General features: G+C 40.4%; 1 protein-coding gene across 3 annotated transcripts in view; it reads right to left on the bottom strand.

The window, feature by feature from the left end:
* Positions 1–14,324, bottom strand: part of alkbh3 (alkB homolog 3, alpha-ketoglutarate dependent dioxygenase) — a 132,294-nt gene that overhangs the window by 88,949 nt on the left and 29,021 nt on the right. For all 3 annotated transcript variants that reach the window (XR_007482301.2, XR_007482299.2, XR_007482300.2), the window contains one exon: positions 13,982–14,065. The gene's annotated coding sequence lies outside the window, so the exon portion shown is untranslated. The remainder of the gene's footprint in view (positions 1–13,981; positions 14,066–14,324) is intronic.

A 14,324-nucleotide genomic window follows, 5' to 3' on the forward strand; every position in this document is an offset into this window, starting at 1 on the left:
CATCTTGTTGTTCAAAATTGAAAGTAATCCAATTAAATGTTAATCAAGTGAATGTAGACTTTTGCTTAAGTGCACCATTTTCACCACCCTTCCATAAATTATATTTTCCACTACATTTGCTTTTGATGGACAATTAATTTTGGGGCTTTATCCCATGGCTAATTACTTTTTCTTTGTGGAGACTGCAGAATGTAAATATTTGCATGTGTGTGTGTTAATATCGTTAAGATTTTTACGACACACATTCTTCACATAATTTAAATCCTTATTAGATTCAGGGGAAAGGGGGTCAAAGTTATTTTCAATTATTTCTTTTTTTTTTTGAGAAGTTGCTCATTTCTGCATGAGCAAGCCCCGCCCCCTTAAAACAGCCTGATGCCCCCCAAAGATTTTGCTGCATAAGATATTTGAAAACTTGCCATTTGCTTAAAACACCTGGGAACTTTTAAATAAAATTAAAAAAAGGCATAATGTCTCCTTTAAAAGTCAGGTTTCTTCTTATTAACAGGTACAGTATCGTGAAGCTGTTCCACGTTCCCCCAGCGGGAGAATAATAACGTTAATACAAACGCTAACGTCCTGTCTAAATTAAACGACGTGCGAAAAGTGTGGACGGGGGACCGCGGCGTCCTTGACAAATCCCCCTGACACAAGCGCAAATGCCTGAATTAACTGGCAAATTTAAATACAAGTGACACCTCTGGATTATCATTTTATAATTGGTTTTGAATAGTCGAGCCCGGCCGGCTCCTCTGTGGGCCGCTATTCACTTGATTCCGCTTACATTTGATAAGAGTGTTAAACAGTGTGACCGGCCCCCCCTGTGCCCGCGCCCCCACCCCGGTGAATTCCTCGTCTCTTCATCTCGACATTCCTTGGCTCTCGGTGAGATCTTGAGTGTTTAACATATATGTTCGGAACCCTGGAGTTTTCTTTTGATTGTTTTAGAACAGGGCGTTTGCGCCGTTGTGGGTGTGAACACAGCCGACCTACTTTCCGGCCAATCATAGTGGCTCATTGCCATTCTCTGAAATTGAAATACATAAAATTCAAAATGTGTGTGTGCTCGATTAACACGAAATATCTTTTTTAATAAAAATAAACATAAATGATACATGGATTCCGCCCGCACGACTACTGCGTGTGAAGACGAGGGAGCAGCGTCGTTATCTGCCGATCGCAGAACTTCCCGTGGCGCTCCGGAGAGGCTCTCTATCACGTAACGCACCCGGCACGGGGAGTGTGCGGCCCGCTGACAGGAAAGCTCCATTAGCCGGACCACAAAGAGGCCAATAGAGAGGAGCGCTTCCTCGGCCAAAGGAGCTTTGTCCGGAGAACGCTCCCGCTTTGCTTTTCCTGACAGAGGATGGTGACACACACACACACTCACACATGCACACACACTCGAGGTGGAAAAGGTACTCACAATCTGTACTTAAGTACAGATGTGTTAAAAGAACAGAATTTCTTGACTGAAGTAAATGTCACATATTCTGAAATGTACTCGAGTTATTTACAATCTTGCTAACTAAGCTAACAGCTAACGAGGAAAGTTAACAAAACTTTGGTACGTCATTTTTTTTTTTCAACTTGCAAAGTGCTCATACTGAGTATGTTGAAAAATATGTATATGAAATATGAATAAGTATATGGAAAAATAGAGAAAAATGCCCTCATCAGAGAAATAAAGTTACCCAAAAACTGCCGGTTGGGTTTCCCCAAACACGGATAGCGAAAAAAGACGCCTTGTAAATAATCACAACGTGATCCTCCCTCGTTCTTTCTTTGATAGTCACGCTGACCGCCACCTTTGTTCCATTGTGAAACACAAGTTTTAAGTTGCTTCGGAGGTAATTTTTTTTTTTTTTTTGGAGATAATGCTTGGCGGGCGTCCAGATCCAGAGATGAGTATGTTTGGACTGGCCTCAGCCCCGCGCGTGCTGCCTCAGCTTAAGACAATGGGACGTGGACATGGAAGTGGGCCTGGGCCAGATGAGGAAAAGGAGATAGCGAGGGCGGGATGAGGGGTGGAGGTGCGCCCAGAGCAGACTGGTAAGCCGTTATGGGACCCTGCGGCGGAAGGGCATTGTTCGGCGGAGGAAAAGCACAACAACAATAAAAAAAAAAGAAAAAACAACTCTTCCTGAATCTTTTTATATGATTATGTGGGGAACAATCGGGTGGGTGGGATCCGCCGCTTTGAGGATACTGCAAAGAGGGGGTAGGGGCGGGGTGGCGGCGCTCCTCGGAGACTTGGAAGAATCCCTTCACACCTTCGCTCGGAACGTCAGCAGGAAAATAAAACAATGCGAGCGGTCGCCGAGCACGAGGCGGTTTGATCGAGAACGCCGCGTCCATTGAGAAAGATTACAATGGCCTTTGGCCTCGTGACACATTAAGCAATGAACTTAGGGGTTAATGAGGAGAAACGGGAATCCGAATGGATTTTGAAAGACATCCGTGTCATGGTATGTCGGTGTGGAAGTTTGACGCTATGACATAAGAGAGGTGAGCGAAAATCTTACAGTGGCCCCGGCGAGTTTGTTGGCGGTAGATCTTCACTAAAGCCTAAGGTCACGCACCTGATATACCTTTGAATCCCGCGGTTTGCCGGAGTACACGCGACTCTCGGGGGGGGGTCGATGCAAGCGCAGATAAGAGTCGGGTGTGATGTTGCACTCAGGCTTTTCCCTCAAGCTGTGACACGCGGTCTTCATCTTTTTTTTTTTTCCTGCTGCTACTCTCCACTAGTTCAATATGGTGGTTGGGTTATTGTCTGCGGTGTACAATACAGACTAGGATTTTTACAATCCAATACATTTCAGATTTATATTAAGGACGACATATTATGGAATTTGTACATTTAAAAAATGGCAGCCATATTGGATTGGGATGAGCAGTGGCTCATTTAAATGAACCAGGACGATCTCCTTTTTCTTATCTGGGCCCTCAAAATAGACTAAAAAGGGTCAAAATAAATACATTTAAAAATTTAAAACAAAAATTACGTCAACTACTATAAATGTTTTGTTCCTTGAAAAGGATGCCACCCGCCTCAGTCTTGTGGCCATGTGATCTCTCCTAGCCAATCAGCAAAGACATCAAAATCCAGGATGTAGAAAATGGGAGACTAGCATGTACAAAAAAATATCTTTTTGGTCTGTGTGAGAAAATCTAATAAACCTTCACCCGCTGACCTCTTTGTTAACAAACGGTAAGCATTTATTACAAGAGGGGGCCCCTGAGGGGCTTTAGAGGCAGTGACTTGAGCAGGCTGTAAATGTCATCTTCGCTTTGACACGTTACTGACAAGCGAATGACGGGCCTATTACGAGGAGTGACGCTTTGGTCCGGCTAACGAGCGATTCTTCTCAAACACATGTACGACAGGAGGACATTTGAACAAACTACAGAAACTATCAAGACATTTTGAATTTAATATTGATATATTCATTGCCAGTGGTAGGGGGTGGCAAGAGGGGGCAGCTGCCACCCCTTGTCACCCTGTAAAATGGCCTAGTCTCTGTCTCACATTTTACAAGCACAAGTGAAATTTACTTGGCTAAGACTTTTTCTTCACCCAACACACACTCACACACCATTATGTTGCCTTCTGGAAGTTGTGACCCAGACCACGCGGCATGGCTGGGGGAAGTGGCAACTGTCTGCGCACGCCATTAATCAGGCCCACAGAGGACCCGCTTCCATCCAGATGGGGAGCCTCGGAACATCCAGAGGAAAATAAGCGGGCTAATTAATTCTTATTGTTGTGGACAGACGGAGATTAGAAAACTTGGACGGGCGACGAGGAGAGGAAGCGGAAACACTAAGTCACCTTTAACAAAGCTGTTGATTCACAATATGTCCACCCCCCCCCCCCCCCCCCATTCGATAGCATCGTTTTTCTGGATGTACGACCTGCGCAAGTGACGCTATAAAGAGAGCTTAATGACCGATAAGGAGCGAGGAGCATCACGAACCACGGGGGGGTGGGGCTCTTAGTCCACCCTTTTTCCCTAAAAATAAGCGAGATAACAGAGAAGAACTCCCATAGGCACTTTGGTGTGATATGGACGAAGAATGAGGAATACAAAGTCTGCCTTTTGTACACAGAATCAGTGCCAAATTTGAATCAGCTTGTTTGAAAGTGCAATATAATCTCATCCGACCTGAAAACTCCGGCATCAATCATGTGTAAATATTCATTTGGAAAGCAAACAATTGACGGAATTTTATTGTATTAAGAAGTTTCCGCGATGAAAGTCATATCTTCCGCAACGAGAAGGTCATTTTTTTGGATTAGACAGGAACAAGAACATTTTGCAGGAGTATTTTTTTTACTATTAGATGACTTTGTAAATATTACCACACATCATTATTATTATTATTATATTTTATATTATTATTTCAATGTTATTTTTCAATTAAAGGTAAAGTTTGCAATTTTACAAAAAAAAAAATATATATATATATATATATATATATATATATATATATATATATATATATATATATATATATATATATATATATATATATATATATATATATATATATAAGGTGTCAATGTTAGGCACACATGCTCTCAAACGCAACTCAGTCCGCCGGTTCCGCATCAGGTACGCTTCCCGCCAAGCGGTCTTGTGCGGACATTGTCCCTCTTGAACTTGCGAGCGTACTCCTCAACCCTGCGTGTAGGCATCTATTATTTGTTTCCGTCCGGAGGGGAGGAGAAAAAAAAAAAAAAAAGGTCTCCAACATCATTATTTCCCCCCTCAAAAGCGACTTTAACGCCGCGGCCTAATTTGCCAGCTGTAATTATAGGTCATGCTCTCCTTTTTGTAATTTATAAAACCTTTTGTTCTTATCAATAATGAATGGGCTTCAGCAAATCACGGCGCTATAATATTTGGATATTATGATTATGCTAATGCATTAGGGACCTTAAAAGCCTTATCGGGGCCAGGTCCGATGCTCTATTAAGCAGAAGTTGGACGCAAATTGCTTATGTTAATGCCCCAGTTGTACCCAGACAGCATGAGGAGCCCGCAATTAATTTCATCCAGGCGCTGGATGGACAGGGACATTTATTTCCCTTCCAGAGGATGCTGGTGCTCGTCTCCCCCACCCCTCCCTCCCCCATGCACCACCTCCAACCCTCCGCATCTCAGGTCTCCTCCAAGCCTGAGTAAGAGAGTCTCAGAGAACGAGAGGGCAGCGCTGACTTATAGTAGCAAAGTGTGACCTAGTTGAACCCCCCCCCCCTAAAAAAAAAAACAACAACAACAAGCGAACGAGGGGGGCGGCGTCAGAGAGACACACACGAAGCGGAATCTTTCTTCATCCCCCTGACAAGTGTTTTCACAAGCTGAACCTGTTTTATTAATTATGTTTGACATAGCCCTAATTACTTCCATTTACGTCTCTCGTCTGCTCCGAGCAGATGATTAGACCGCATATCAATTTGGTGCAGTAGGGGAAGGGCAAAGTCACTTGGTTAAGTCTTATTCTATATGCAGATGGAGTCTGAAGAAGGCTTCTTCAAGGAGCAGTAAGTATTCACGGTACTTCCCTTTTTATACGTTATAATGCAAAGTTATGCAAAATTGAATTAGATTTTTTTTTTCTTAAATATTTAACACTAACAAAAGCACCTCTCGTTTATCTATAGGTATTACTTGATGATTTATTAAAAGACAAAGAACTTTACAGAAGTAGTCATGTGATGTTATATCATTCTTTAAATGTACGAATAAATTAGAAAATCAAAATGGAGCTCATTTTTTTTGCCCGCACCTCACTTGGGCTGAGCATCCACACATAGAGGCCACTCTTGTCGCAAGTTTCAGTCGCCGGTTGTCATGGTAACAAAAGCAATACTTGTTATGGGTACATAATCGCTCATTTGTCGGAGATAATTTTAGCAAGACAAAAAATAGCATGTGTTAAGTTTCACTCGGCTCCCAGTAATGATGGGAAAATGAAACTTCAAATATGCTTCATGAACCAGTTGTATTGTTTGATTCATTTAAATGGCACTGTTAGTTTGAATAAAGTAATTGCAAATCGGAGTACATGTTGAACAGAGTGACATCTGGAGGAGTCAAAAAATACAACTGGTTCATGAAGCATATTTGAAGCTTCATTTACCACTACATGAGAAATTCCCCCAGGCACCTAAGTTAAATATAAGCTTTAAGTCTCAGAAAATTGGGAGATGTATTTTTTGTGTTCATAAAAAGTTACAAATATATCGTGGTTAATGACGATGTATCTTCTATGTACATTCCAAAAGTTCCTCTTATGGCTGGCTTGTTAAAGGAAGACCCCAAAGCTTTTCCCTCAATGTCCTTCACCTTCCCTGGACAATTTCCATAACCGCGATAACAACTATTTCCTGTACACATGCACTGGAATGTTGTCAAAATGACACAGACCTAAAAAAAGCTACACAATAACATTTTTGTGAATATAGCATAGAAGTGTCAATGTCAAACGAGCCCGTGTGGGATTAGCATTGGTTTTGAGGATTCTATTCTTTACGAGGCTTCCTGAAAGTAACTTTAAAGGCGACATATTATGGAAAGTTTACTTGTTAAGGGTCTGTGTTTAGTCTCTGGAGTCCCTGCCAGGTCATGCGAATAAAAATCTTATGCTAGCATGCTAGCATGACTGTCTGGAGTCATTTTTAGTCATTTACCTTTCTTCAATCCATCCTGGTAGTGGCAATCAAAAGTTTGCAAATCACTCAAGGAATTAGCGTCTGCTTAATCCAGATGTTTCAACATCACAGGAGAAGACGTACCTTCATTCTCTGTTTTAATTCCCAGCCCACCCTCCAGCCACATATTATTCAAACATTAATATAAAGAAGAAGTATACATCAAAAAGTGTCAGATTTCACTCGGTCATGCATATTATATTTTTTTTGCCTGACCGTTGCCGTGCGCCTTATTGCAATCACGCACCTTAAATAAGCATCCGATTGATGGATTGATTATGTCTCTATTTCCACATTCGATACGGTTAAATTTTAATGACCTTTTCGGGCACCCTCACTTTTCACTTCTGTTTAGATAATACACTTTATGCAAATGGCGGGATTCTATAAATTTTAGATTTGTCTCTATTTATCTCGCAGGGATGTTCATTGTGGGATGCAATTACAGTCGAGTGATAGCTTTCGCACACGCGCACACACACACGCGTGCACACAGAGTAAAAATCCACTTGTTATCGGTAACAACAAAGTAAATAGTGTAATTGTGTCAAATTAACACATTAGCAACATGCTGGTGAAACCGTTGTTTGGTGTTAGCTACAAGGGGGGGGGGCGAGGTAAACATTGAAGTATTTTCCTTTGTCTGTCTCTCATTCTTCTTCCCAGTCCCTCATGCTTGGTAATGGCCACTGGTAAGTCAGAAGACATCAACTTGACTCTATTAATTACCACCTGATCCTTTCTTCCTGGATAATTAGGTGCTCATTAGTTCTAATCAAGTAGTTGCTTAATTATGGCGGTAATTAGTCTAATGGTGTAGCAAATTGAAGCTTTATCACTTTCAGATACTTAATGTGCTTGGCAGAGTACGTCAAAAGTGTCAAGGGTCGGACATAATGTTTACATGGCAGACTCACAATGTGGTATCTCACTTGTATCTTTTTAAAAAAAAAAAAAATCATTTTGAGGGTAGCTTTGATTTTTAAACAAGGGCAATGCTGTTTCCAGTGAAACTTTATTTAAATGTTCGGATAGTCGTAAATAATAATATTAAAAATGATTTAGCTGTGTGCCATAATTAATAAACCCTAAAGTTTTGGTTTTTTTTTTACTTTGATGCCATGCACAGCCTAAATTAAAAGAGGCGTGCAAAAATAAAAATTATTTTTAATTGAGCATTAGCAACTGGGATTCGTTTATTAAATTTCCTGGTAAGATTTTGTCAAAGTGGGACTTTTGTGTCTCCTGTTATGATGGCCACGTGCACCAAATTTTGGCCTTTTCTTTCAATTTTCACGGAAAATCTTTGAAATTCTTATTTCATGCGAGTATCAAATAGCAGAAGCAAAAAAAAAAGCTTCCCAATTTCATCATGGCGGATTCCAAAACAAAATGGCCGACTTCCTGTTTAATTTGATATGGGTCCTTGACACTTTTTCACGCATCTTAAGCAATGTCGCCACCAAATAATTTTGAATCTCCATCAGAAAATTATATCAAACGTCATTGTTGCTGGGGCCCCAATAAACATTTAGAATAGATTGTAAAATATGACTTCATCAAATATACTACGGAAATAAATCTAAACCAAGTTACCACTATTATAGGTCATACACTTAAATAACTGCCATAAAATAATACAATCCAGGCAACGAGGCTCAGAGAAAAAGTATTCATAATCACATTTATGGCTTTTCCAATGTCCATTGCATCACACAATGGAGACATCACATGCCAAACGTTTGGTGGGGTTTCTGAAAGCGATACTGCGACGAGATGACTCAAGGGGAGCGCGGAGGTAAGGTGAATGGCTTGTCTTCAAACTGCAATAAATTGGGGCCGGCTTGTCTGTCATCGGCGTCCAATTAGCTGCAGTTTATTGAGTCTGCCAGAGAGCAAGGTTGCTGGCAGGTGAAGAGGGTCCAGTCTGGAAGGTGCCAGCGCTGCTAAAGCACAATTAGATGTCCACTACTGTGCCCCCCTTGACATCATGACTAAACAGGCCAGACAAAAAAAAAAACACGAGAGAGGCCATGGCTTGTATGTATTCCAAAAATATTGGAACAGTGTTTTAGACTGTAAACATTTGGGGATTGATATTTCCGATTTGACTCGCACGATCAATTATATTTCCCAACGAGATGATTTGCGCTCCCCGCAATGAAACTTTCCAAACGTAAACAAACCCTAGCTTGCTTTTCCTTTGACCCATTTTGTCAAGGCACCACCAACGGGAGAAGGGAGTAGAAAAGACAGAAGTGTGTGGCGCTCCCTGCTATCTGACAGCGGCTGAGTGTGAAAAGTGACACACAGGACTTTTCAAATTGGGACCCGGGGAGCTGAAGCATAAAATAACTTCAATCTTGCCGGGTTCTCCCAGGAATAGAGCGCAAGTGCGACCAACAACAACAGAACAACAGCAAGGCGGGAGGAGGAGAAGGGGGGGGTGAAGGTAGGAGTTATTAGAGGATAAAACATGCCTCTCCATCTCTCTCCCTCTCTCCCTGGAAGTCCGAGGATGATCAATGGATTTAGTCAGAGGGATATTCAAGCAGAAAATTGTTGCCTTTTTGCTTTTCTTTGACGTATTTCCAGAATACACACCCGAGAACCCCCCCCCCCCTATCCACCACCCTGTCCGCCAAGGTTGAAAACAACAGCACAAGAGCGGTCTCTCCCAGTAATCCCGCAAAAAAAAAAAGAGGGGGGGGGCAGCCTGGGGGAGGCTGCAAGTGTGGGAACCGAGTGTTAAAGGACGCGAGGAGGCCCGAGATTGAAACTTTGCAGGTATAAAATTGAAGGCAGCCAGCTGAACAGGCATAGTCAAACCAGGGCTATTTTTCAAAAACAGGGGACCCCTCGATGACCAACGGCGATAGCTGAAACAGCTAATATAAAAAAAAAAAAAAAAAGAAGAAGTGCACATGGGGCAAAGCTATGCATATATGATACAATGATTTATTAGCCGTTTCTTTTGAAGCTGGAAAGCGTTTGTGTGGTGGAAATCTTGAACTACTTGGCAAGAAATATTGTGAAACTACTAAGGAATACAAGTGACGGGCAAAAGTATGGCCCGTCTTTAATTTGGCTTGCAGAGCATTTGCTTTCATATCTTTTGTTGCGTCAGTTTTCTTATTTTTCTCTGAATTAAACAATTTTATTTTTCACAAAAACATTGCATGTCTTATTAACTGTTTGAAGGTAAAATATTAAATATTTGATTATTTATTATTATTATTTATGTATTATTTTTTAAATACACTTTTTTTTTCTCCAGACAAAGAATTGTCATTATATAATCTTTTTTTTTTTTTTTAAATACTCCATTTTTTAGTTTTATTTTATTTTATTACCTCATCTCCAAGCGTCTTGGCTTGTCAGTCCATTTTTAAAATCAAATCATATCTTGACCATCAAAGTTTGTCCATTGCTACTATAGCAATAGTGAGGAAGCTCAAGTTGTGGACAATGAAGAGCCCCCCCCTCCCGCCCCCCCTCAGCCAGGAGTCCTGGGGCCCCCGATTGCACTGTGCAGATGACAGCAAAAAAAGCATGTGATGTCCTCGTGCCATTATGGATGGAAACAGCAACGGGGGGTGAGGGGGCCTCATTGCTTTTCTAACACATCGCTCCTAATTAAGATTCCAACTTTTTTTTATTTTTCAGAGCAGGGTAGTTTAGCCACAGTTTTTTTTTTTTTTTTTTTTTGCTTTTGTGGATTAATTGCCAGCTAAATCAGCGCTCACAACAAAACCCAGCGAGAGACTCCCAGGGACTCTAATTCTGCATTGTGTGATTTTTCAGACTCTCCGTAGGGAGTTACGTCTATACTATTTGTCAGCGGCCATCATCTATTTTGTTTAAGCCTAATTGCATAGTCATTAGATTCTCCACTTTAAATGCATACTTGCGAAACCGAGTGCCGATTTGTCCTAATCAGATTACCTTGGTGCCACTACAACTCGTGTTCCAAGCTTGTACGTACTTATTTCATTCAGATGAAAACTGACTCGGATGTCTTAAATTCAAGTTAATATTAAAAAAAAAATTCTACACTGTATCCTTCTGCCGCTATACCACAGTTTATTAAGACTGAACACTTATTTAAAAAATAAAAAAAAGCTGCAAATGATTAACATCCTAAAAGTGTTTGGTAATTGCATATACATAACACTAGATGGCACTATCACTTAGTAGAGCGTCATAAACCACAGAGAAAGTACTCATGAATCAACGACTGCTAAACTAGCGACACGTAAGACATTAGCTGCCATGACTACTTGTATTTATTATTATTATTTTCCTCATTCTTTTAGCATTGGTCAGACTTACCTTCTTTAGCATGTAGCGTCCACCAAAACAAGAATTTACAATTTACAGCAGCACAATAACTTCTAGCTTTGACTACAAAGCAACGTGGGATTCTAAAAAGTGGCTTCTCTACAACTCCAAATTGTACAACGTCAAGGGCATTGATCACCACCGTAGCCATCTAATTTACAACACAACCTTCAAGTGGCGGTAAAAGCAAAGCGACATTGCATAAACACACTTTGCACACAGGAGACCGAATAGTACACGTAATAGAATAGAACAACAACGAGAAGAAGAAAAACAACAATCTTCATTTCCAGCGTATGGTCGCTATCATGTCAAGGGTGGGGAGGATTTCTTTTTATGGTTTAATTCAACACAATACCATTTGCGATTGGGGTTTTGGGCATCTCAAGGGCATTCCTGGTGAAATTACTGAGACTCTGCACCATTTATCACAGCCTGACATGTGTCATGTTCCAGATTCTGGTGCAGAAAGGTTACAGCCGAAGACAGCCCTCTCTTTGTTGAGCAGCCATCAAAGACAACATCTCACGCACACACACATGCCCGCGCGTAAAAAAAAATAAAGGCGAGAGAAGAAAAACAGACGCGAGGATGAGCGCTGCAAAGATGGTCACGACATTCATCTGATTGGGTCTCGTTGAGAGTACACTATGTTGTTAGGGGATGTCACCGAAACGACGTCAACACTTTTAAGGAAGCATAATTATACTGGAACAAAGAAAATATTCGGGGGGGATGCAAGATGGATGTCAGCCGTGAAAACAGTCAATTTTCCTCTGAGGTGGAAATATGGCTTTGATTCTAAAGTGTTATAATTTTTAGTTTTATTTATTTATATTGAATGGATGTATATCATATTTGTAGATTTGTCTTTAGGTATTTAATTAGTTCTTTAAAAAAAAATACAGAATTAATTAATATTGAATGAACGCAATAGAGTTTAAATGGAGTGTACTACTTGGGTATGACCAGCAGGGGCACTGTTTATTCCCTTATCACTTGCTAGTCGGTCCGGCAAACGTCCTGCTTTCAGTCCCGTAGCTAATAGGAGAATTTTTAATGGCATTTAGAATTTTTTGGTGGGGCTATGATAATCGTATTTTTCATCTTCAACTTCTACTCTAATCCACTCAGCAAATCCGACATCATTCAGCTAAAAGTTAAACTGCGCTGTCATCGAGTACCGTCGGAAAATGCTTCCATTAAAGAGGCATGTAAACAGTCATTGTTTAAAGAGTGCATCAATAACTGCTGACATGGTTAAATGTAAAATACCGCATGAAGAAGAGGAGGAGGCTGTATATAATTAATTAATTCTACCGCCGCATTATTTATGACTTTATATGATATACTGGTCCTCTTTATAATATCACTGAATGTGCATATTTTCCAAAGGGAGACACTGGAGTAATTATGCAGAATGCTTTTTACCACGAGCGTACAATATTAATTACAGGCGTGGTTGTTTATCAATGGCCAAGCGGCGTTTAAAAGCTGTTTGGAAGATTGCCACCGTGACCCCGCCTTGTCTGCTATCGTTTTATTCCTTTCGATTGTTAATAAAGGCAAACAACAGTGAGCCTTATCCATTTTTAATAAAGAAGATAATTCAGGGTTGAATGAAAAAGATAGGTTGGCTCAGAATGTGATGGTTGCCAAAAGAAGTTTTGTGTGTACGAAGTATGTTTAACTGTCTAAAAAATTTTTCTTATAATTGTTTTGTGAAAGTTCCTTTGAACAGAGCCAAGCCCTAAACCTAAAAAATATGAAAATGTGTCAAATTACAAAGCCTGCCATTGACCTCAAAATGGTTTCTTGAAAACCAAAATGGCCGACTTCTTGTTCAATTTCAATCATGGTTCCGTGAGAAACCGAAACTGGTGTTATTCCTTTAGTATGATGAGAAGCTTCAAACCGAAATGTTTCTGTTCAATTTCAGGCATGGGTCCTTAAGACTTTGTGGATCCGGTATCGTTTAGCCATCATGTCGCATTAAATAGCACTCTCGTTCATTTTCCAAGAATTCAAACAGATGCACCGATCTTCCTCATGAGTGACGGATTCCCTTAAAACCGCTAATCTCCATTACATTTTTTAAACAGGCATAAAATAAAGCAAACTAAACATCACAATCATCGGGTTATCGTGTCATTAAGTGTAGGCAAGAAGGTCGACGGCTCCATAAAAGCTTTGATGAATTACACACGCCTTTGGATTTGTATGTGTGAAGTGTAGTGTGGTGTGCTTCTGTTCAACACACTTGAGAACACAAGCTTGGAAGAGGACAAAGTGCTACTTTGACATTGTATCGTGTGTCTTCACTGCCCTCTGGAGGATGGAGATGAACTGCTACGCTCTTATTGCCACAATATTGATATTTAACCACTAAAATTGTCAATATTGAAAAACACATTGTCATGCAACATCAATGAATACAATTAATTGTACAAATTAATATTGTAGGTACTGATGCAGTCATAGAAATGATTGAGGTGTCAATATTCATACACAATACATTTGAACATGGTATTAAATGTTTTTAGTAGGTCATTTTAGTATTACTACACAGAGTGAAATGATTTTTAGGATTTTAGCTTATAGCTAACGAGTTTAGCTTATAGCTAATTTCATTAAAAAATAATCATAACGTACCATAATATACTAAAATTAAGTAGAAAGTGGCTTTTGCTTTTAATTAATCTTTATGGGTTTCACTTTTTGAATTGACAACTGTAATGTTTTGAAAATTTTACACTTGTTCTATATTATATAAATTTGACTTTAAGAAGCTTTTCCATGCAGACTTCCTGGGCCTTACAATTTTATCAGAGAAAAATGTGTCATTTCGAAAAGCTACAAAGCCACATTCATCCCGTATTTGACCTTGTATGACGTCAACATGCGTGTGCTCTTACTCACCATCTTGACTCACTCCCCCTCTCACAGTTCAAGCTCCGGTCTCCTCAGTCCTCCGTTCGCCTTCTCGTATTGCCTCCTCGCCGTCTGGGGCGCACGAGGTAAACATGTCAGAGACTCCTATATTTAGCCCGTGTTTACGACACTAAAGCACACTTGTCAAAGTTGCAATCAGCCCAATTTGTACTTACTTGCCTCTCTGAATATCATAGGGATCAATAGATCAAATCAATTCATGAAAGTAAAAGGGGCTCGAGACGGAGCCCGATAAAAGTGACCTTATGGACTGGCTGGGGGGGTACAAGGAGATTGCTCACTGTGTGGGAATCACTAGTGCACGAGGACA

This window comes from Syngnathus scovelli, chromosome 6, assembly GCF_024217435.2.
Source record: "Syngnathus scovelli strain Florida chromosome 6, RoL_Ssco_1.2, whole genome shotgun sequence".
Classification (NCBI taxonomy): domain Eukaryota; kingdom Metazoa; phylum Chordata; class Actinopteri; order Syngnathiformes; family Syngnathidae; genus Syngnathus; species Syngnathus scovelli.